Source organism: Spinacia oleracea, chromosome 6, assembly GCF_020520425.1.
Source record: "Spinacia oleracea cultivar Varoflay chromosome 6, BTI_SOV_V1, whole genome shotgun sequence".
In the NCBI taxonomy this organism is placed as follows: Eukaryota; Viridiplantae; Streptophyta; class Magnoliopsida; order Caryophyllales; family Amaranthaceae; genus Spinacia; species Spinacia oleracea.
In genome coordinates, this window is record NC_079492.1 from 28,277,736 (window position 1) to 28,284,452 (window position 6,717).

Genomic DNA, 6,717 nt, shown 5'->3' on the forward strand with positions numbered 1-6,717 from the left:
TTTCGAAAGTACATAACCTCTTGTATTGATTCAAATGAGCACAAAAATATGCTAATTCCTACAATGATGAACCTGAAACTACAAACACACTACAAGGAGCACATTAATACTAAAAATCGCTCCGAAGAGATCATTTGAGATCAAAAAGTATGAGCATACCATAAAATACACTATAAAATATGAGCATACCAAACTCCCCAAGCTAGATCTTTTCTTGTCCCTAAGCAAAAAAATCATCGATGAATACATAAATCAACTTCACCCCAAACGCAACTTAAAGCAATGGATACGATTCAAGGTAAAATCCAACAAGTATGCATCAATGTCAACCAATCAAATCTATTCGACCATAAATCCTCCCTAAAAATCGTCACGCAGAGCAAACCACAAGTGTACATGGAATTCAAGACTAGTGCTTTCACACTCTTCACTTATTTATGTGGCGGGTAAAAAATGTACTCTATGCACAAAGGTCGGAAGGTCTTCAAAGCTTGTAATGTTAGGCTTAGGTAAGGGTGTGGTAAATTTGGATAACATGTGAGCTTAAAGCATTAGCTCTGGGGAGCCAAAATCCTAGTAAATCCCATGATAAAAAATTAATAATGACCATAACTCTCCCACTCAACACATGAGAATGCAACAAATAAACCACACATTACTTTTTCGCTTTTTTCATCTCTACAACCGATCACTTATAAGAATATGGAATTGTAATACTTGAGTGAAATTATGCTTCGAATTTTTCCGAAAGTAATGATTTTTTTCTTTTTGCTCAATTTTTTTTCCTTCTCCCTTTTGGGAACTTTCACATTCTCAATTCTTCTCATCTTTTTGCTTATCAATTTTTTTTAATCACCACACAAGAACAAGAAGAACTCCCTTTCTTTTTTCAATACCCAAATTATGCTCAAATGAAACACACTACAACTCCCTCGCCTCACTCACTAATAGCTCCCCCAAGCCAAGCTTGGGACTAGTAACCAGTGGGGATTAATGGGCTTGTAATATGGTTAGTAACTGAATAAAAGGGCGTAGGCAACAACATGGGTAGCAAGAAGGGAACAAATGTATCTATAATCATCTGAAGGCCACCTAAAAGAAAAATTCCTTTGTCCTCCTCAATGTGCATGTATATGAGTCATAAAACACTACTAATAGTTGTAAACCAATACTCAAGATCAATGACATACCAGGAAGCTAACACACATTCCTAACTAAATCAACTAGTCAAGCACCAAATCCACAAATGGTTGGTCAAAGTTGACTCATGCTAAGGCATCAAAATAGTCAAATATCAAATCATAGCAAACATATCCACATTAGGCATCATCAAATACTAGGAATCAAAATAATTTTCAATCAAGGGGCACAGGGAAGCATGACTCTGTATTCATCGGAACGTTTTTTTTTTCAAAGCAATAAATCTATCCTATAAAGCAATAACACATACCTCCCCCAAGACGAACTCAGCAATGTCCTCAGTGCTTGAGGGAGTGGAGATCGAGGGTCTCAATATTCGTTGAACCCCTCCGGCTCCAACTCTTATGTCCCACCCGCAAGCGCTTGGTTAGTAAATAACCAACCAACGAGCGCATAATCTTGTCATGCGCACTTGCACATCTTTCGTGCAACAAGACATGTACGATAATCAACAACAACATTTGCATAAAGCCCAAATGAACTCTATGCCAGTAAGGAGTGGAATGCCTAAACGAAGAAGAAAAAGAAGGAAAAACAATAATAAAAGAAGAATAGGAAAAAGAAGGAAAAGAGAAAGTAGGCATATTCTCCTTATGTAAGATGTTTTTGTGGACTGTTGATTCTACAACCTCAATGATCAATAAAATATCTCTCTATGTGTTTTGGCATTCATGGTGGACAAGCTCTTCACCATATAGAGCTCTCTGCAAAGCATCCACCTCTTCTTTGTAAGTACTGCAAGTACCTGCAAAAGATTCACAAAGAGGAACTGGGAAAGAATAATAATCCTTTTTTTTTCAAAGAGAAACTAAAGAAAAAAAATATACATGCTCTCAAAGATCTGCAAGTTCTTCGAGGCTCAAGAAAATAATCTAGACCACAAAATTAATAGCAAAAAATAAAACCGACTCCCCGGCAACAGCGCCAAAATTTGACAGGCTAAATCAAACTCCTATCAAAGATAAACTTAACGTTCACCAACTAATAATATAGCAAGGGAAGTAGGGATCGTATCCACGGGGAAACAATGTTCTTTCTACTATTAATCGACAAGTCTAGACTATTTGTAACAGGGGTTAAGTTTGGTTTGTAAATTAAAGCTAAGGCAATAATCTGATTGGAAAATATCAATATAAAGGGAATCTAGGGCAACGGTTAACCACAAATGTAGACCGGGATTTGACAACGGACAACAACAATTAATCAACAATCATAACTAGGAAAACATGCATCTCTCGAATCTTATGAATTCCTTAGGAAAACATAACTAGCAGACTCTCGCTATGTACTAGAAACAATTCCTATCTAATAGCCACAGACCAAAAACATCAGATTTATACCTCTCGGCGCATAATCTAAGGTTAATCAAACTCAAATCAAAATAGTCCGGCCGAACAGAATTGACGAGCAATTATAATAAGCTATAGAAATCACAATAAATTAATCAATAATCAAGTCCACAATCAATCCCAATCACGCATTCATGGATCCCCTAAACCCTAGAAATTAAACTATTCACTCATATTAACAATAAACAAAGCAATTAATATTATTGAAAACATGATCAAAAGCAAATAATAAAACAAAGTAAGAATCAATACCTAAATGAAGAACAATGAATAATGAAAGTTTGAATTTTTGAGATTAAATAAAAACTAAGTGTTGCAACCAATTGAGAGAATAAACTAAGCTAAGGAAAATAAACTAAGTGTTTGAAATTAGAAAATAAGATGTCCGACTAAATAATAAGGACTTGGTATTTATAGTTTGCCCTAAAAAAACAACAGAAAACCGGAAACAAACTAAAATCCGCGCTCCGGGGGTTGTCTTCGCCCAATCGGGCAAATAGTCGCCCGATCGGGCGATCTGCTCGTTAAACTGCACGATCCCGTATCTTAAAAGCATCATATCTCCTTCGTTATAAGTGGGAATTAGGCGGGTGACCACTCGTTGGAAAGCTCTTGAAGTCTTGAATCCAATCCAATTTTAATCTCTGAATTTAGAGTTGTATAACTTGAGTTATGATCAAAATAGTTGACGAGTGTCGGTTTTCTACTTCTTTCACTATTCGCTTTGCTCGAAAACTCTTCCAACTCAATGTTTGTGCTCTCGAAAGTACATAACCTCTTGTATTGATTCAAAGGAGTAGGAAATGCACAAAAATATGTTAATTCAAACAATGATGAACCTGAAACTACAAACACACTACAAGGAGCACATTAGTACTAAAAATCGCTCCGAAAAGCTTATTTGAGATCAAAAAGTACTAAGGAACGGGGGTAAAAACACTATAAAATATAAGCATACCACCCAGCGCGCAAGGCAACACGCCGTGCTCTCCTGGAGCTTGCCAGCGATGTTTTGGGCCATCGCACAAAGCAAGCCTGGAGGCTTTGCTTGTGCACCAAGGTGGCCGGCTGCTCTAGGGTTTTGGTGGTTTTGGAATTTTCCCCAAAACTTCCTAATTTGTTCTAGGTTTTTGGGCTCCTAGGGTTCTTCCTATTTCCTATAAATACATGGCCTATGGTTATTAATGAAAACACACAATTCAATACACTTTTCCTATCACCTAAAAGTGAGATCTCGAAATGATAAACCTTATTTTATATCCTCGCTGGTACGATCTAAGGCATATCCGAACGTGATGTGGACTTTCTACGGAGGGACGACGTTTAGCGATCTAACTTGTTCTTGTTCGGGTTGGGAGCATCTAGGGAAGGCACGCATCACAAAGTGTGTTCACTAAATTATGCTAAATGATTATGTGCATTTAATTTGGATTCTGGCATTTATGGTTTATTTCGCATGACATTAGATTGCTCATAACCTAACACAAAATCTGCATCAAGGGCTCATCTATGGCTTGGAGATAAACAGCTTGTGTTTTTCTTTCCCTACAACCTTTTATTTTTAAATGTGTTTTCCAATTCAGTAAGAGGAGGGTATTAGTCAAGTTAATTTTCCATTAGAAGGTAAGGCAAAAACCTTGAAGGAATGGTACATTCGTTTGGTGACAATATAAGGTCGCATTCAAAATGATGATGAAGATATTTATGCATATACGAGTTTCATTTGCTCTAGTTTGTAGGTCATCGGGCGTATTTCAATCAACATCTATTTATTTGAGCTACAGTATGAAGCCTTTACAAGCATTGATACACATTTACAACAATTCACATTCTCTAGTAATCTTGAGTCAAGATTTTAGAGTTAAGACCTATCATCAAATTTAATGACAAGTCTCTCTTTCAACTTTCAGTATTTGCAAATGCTGATAAAAAAGAAAAAATGATGAGAAGTGCAAGATTTTTCTACGTGTGGTATCATCTTTTAATCTGAAATTTGATCTAACTGATTATTCTACGCGTGGTATCCAGATACTTAAGCCGACCCTCAGTATAAGAAGAAAAAGTGTAATACCTAATTTATTGAATAAATAAAAAGAACATATTATATGATTTTTCTTTATTTAGAGTTACATTTTTCACCAGTTGGGTGTTTCATGTTTTCTGAGATGCATAACCTTCTGAAATAAAGGGAATTCTTCTTTAAAAGAAGAACAAGTTGCTTCGTTGATTTTTTTATTACTTCCTAGTTCTTTCCATCCAAACTGGATACATAGGAAGGCTAAGATTTCAAAGCTTAGCATAAAGATGACAGTCACATCAACATACATCTAAGACCATTGAATATTATATACTGTAAGAAAAACTTTACAAAAACGTATAGTTGGAGAAAGAACAAACCTTGGTCCTTGTACTTCCTATACAAAATGTTCAATTCCTTGTAGTTCGATTTTGTTAAACCTCTTCACTTTTAAGGAAAACGAGATCCTCAAATGAGAAAATTCCAAATGGAAAAGAGTTTGAGGGGGAAAAACATATTGTTGTATCCATATGGGACCATATTATAGCAAGCACTCTAATCAAAATTGTGTTCATGTTAGAATGACCCGTAACTCCTTGAGGATCAAGAGGAATTAACCTAATCAAATCAATCTTAAGAGAACTCTAATCAAATTTGAACATAGTGAAATTAAATTCCAAATCACCTCTCCCAAACTTCTAAGAGAAAGTAAAAATTCTCAGATTACGGGTCGTTAGTGGGTTGCAAAATGCATCCAGATGATCGATGGGCAAGCAAGCCTAGATGGGTCGTTCAAAGAATTTCAAGGGGAGAAAAGGTACATTGTAAAACGTGATTATGACTTATGAGAAATATATGGAGAATCAAGCAAGACTTGGGGAAAGGGTACGTCGCATTTGCTGCACGGTATGGTTCAATTACCAGGCCTAAACTAAAGCGATGTGGGTTCACACGGTTTAGCTTTAGCTAATCCCAAATCCATCCAAATGATCTCTAGTGGGTAGTTCTTGTTAATAGGTTTCACTCTTCTTCTTTTCATGCAAGGAAACTAAATTCAACAGATATATTTCACCACATTTTATGAAAGTGATAGTGTCTACAGCAACATCAAAAGGCGGTTCTTAGAACACTCATGAGATTGATGCAATCACAGGGTTCAAGGAGACACACATCATCACACCAAGAGAATACACAAAGTGAATTGAGAATTGTATTTACCATTGGGAAACGACAATAACAATTAGAAGAACCTTCCCCTTGTAAGTACTGAGACTTACATCACACGGATATCCTGTTTATCCAAAGAAGTGAAACAACAAATCAAACATCTATAATCCAACTTATTATATTCACACACTAGTTGAAATAGTTAAATCAAACATTGATGTTTAGGATATTTCATACTACTCAAGAAGAGTAATCCCTAAAACAACAACCAAATCCTCAAATGAGAAAAATCCGAGCTTCTAATTAGAGTGCAACTTGGTGCATTGCATTCTACAACTTGGTCATTTGGAGGTAAAATTTGGCCACAGGAAGTCCGGGTCTGGTCCCTTGGTGGTCGAATTAGATTTTCTAAAATCCAAAACTAGGTGAATTATTTCAACTTTTTTTTTCAGGTTAGTATAATTTATTTTTTAATTCATTCAACAATTTTGGATCAAAGGGAGTATTACACTCTTTTCTCTAATTTACTACTTACTGTCAATCTATTTCATAAAATTAGCAGCTCCACCATTTCCCAAACAATAAATAAATAAATAACAACCTCATTAACAACCAATTGCGCCTCCCGCCATACCAAAACATCATGTAATTTAGCAAAACAGTGTAGAATATGATAAACCAACCCACTTTGTCTCCCACTGTTACATTACGCACTAGCAAACATCAATTGTAGACAGGATAGCCTACGTCAATTGTAGACTTAATAGCTAGTAAAATCTCAATATATACTTGTAAACTTCGCATTACAACACCAATCTACGCGAAAACTACTAAAATTCCCTCATCGGACAAAGAAAATCGACCAACAATTCAGTAAAACATATCGGGAGGGGAAAATGCTACATAAATTTTGACACACACAGAACTTAGTTTCCCAAATCATAAATAGAAGAAAAAAAATCTAAAACATAATTTGCAGATACC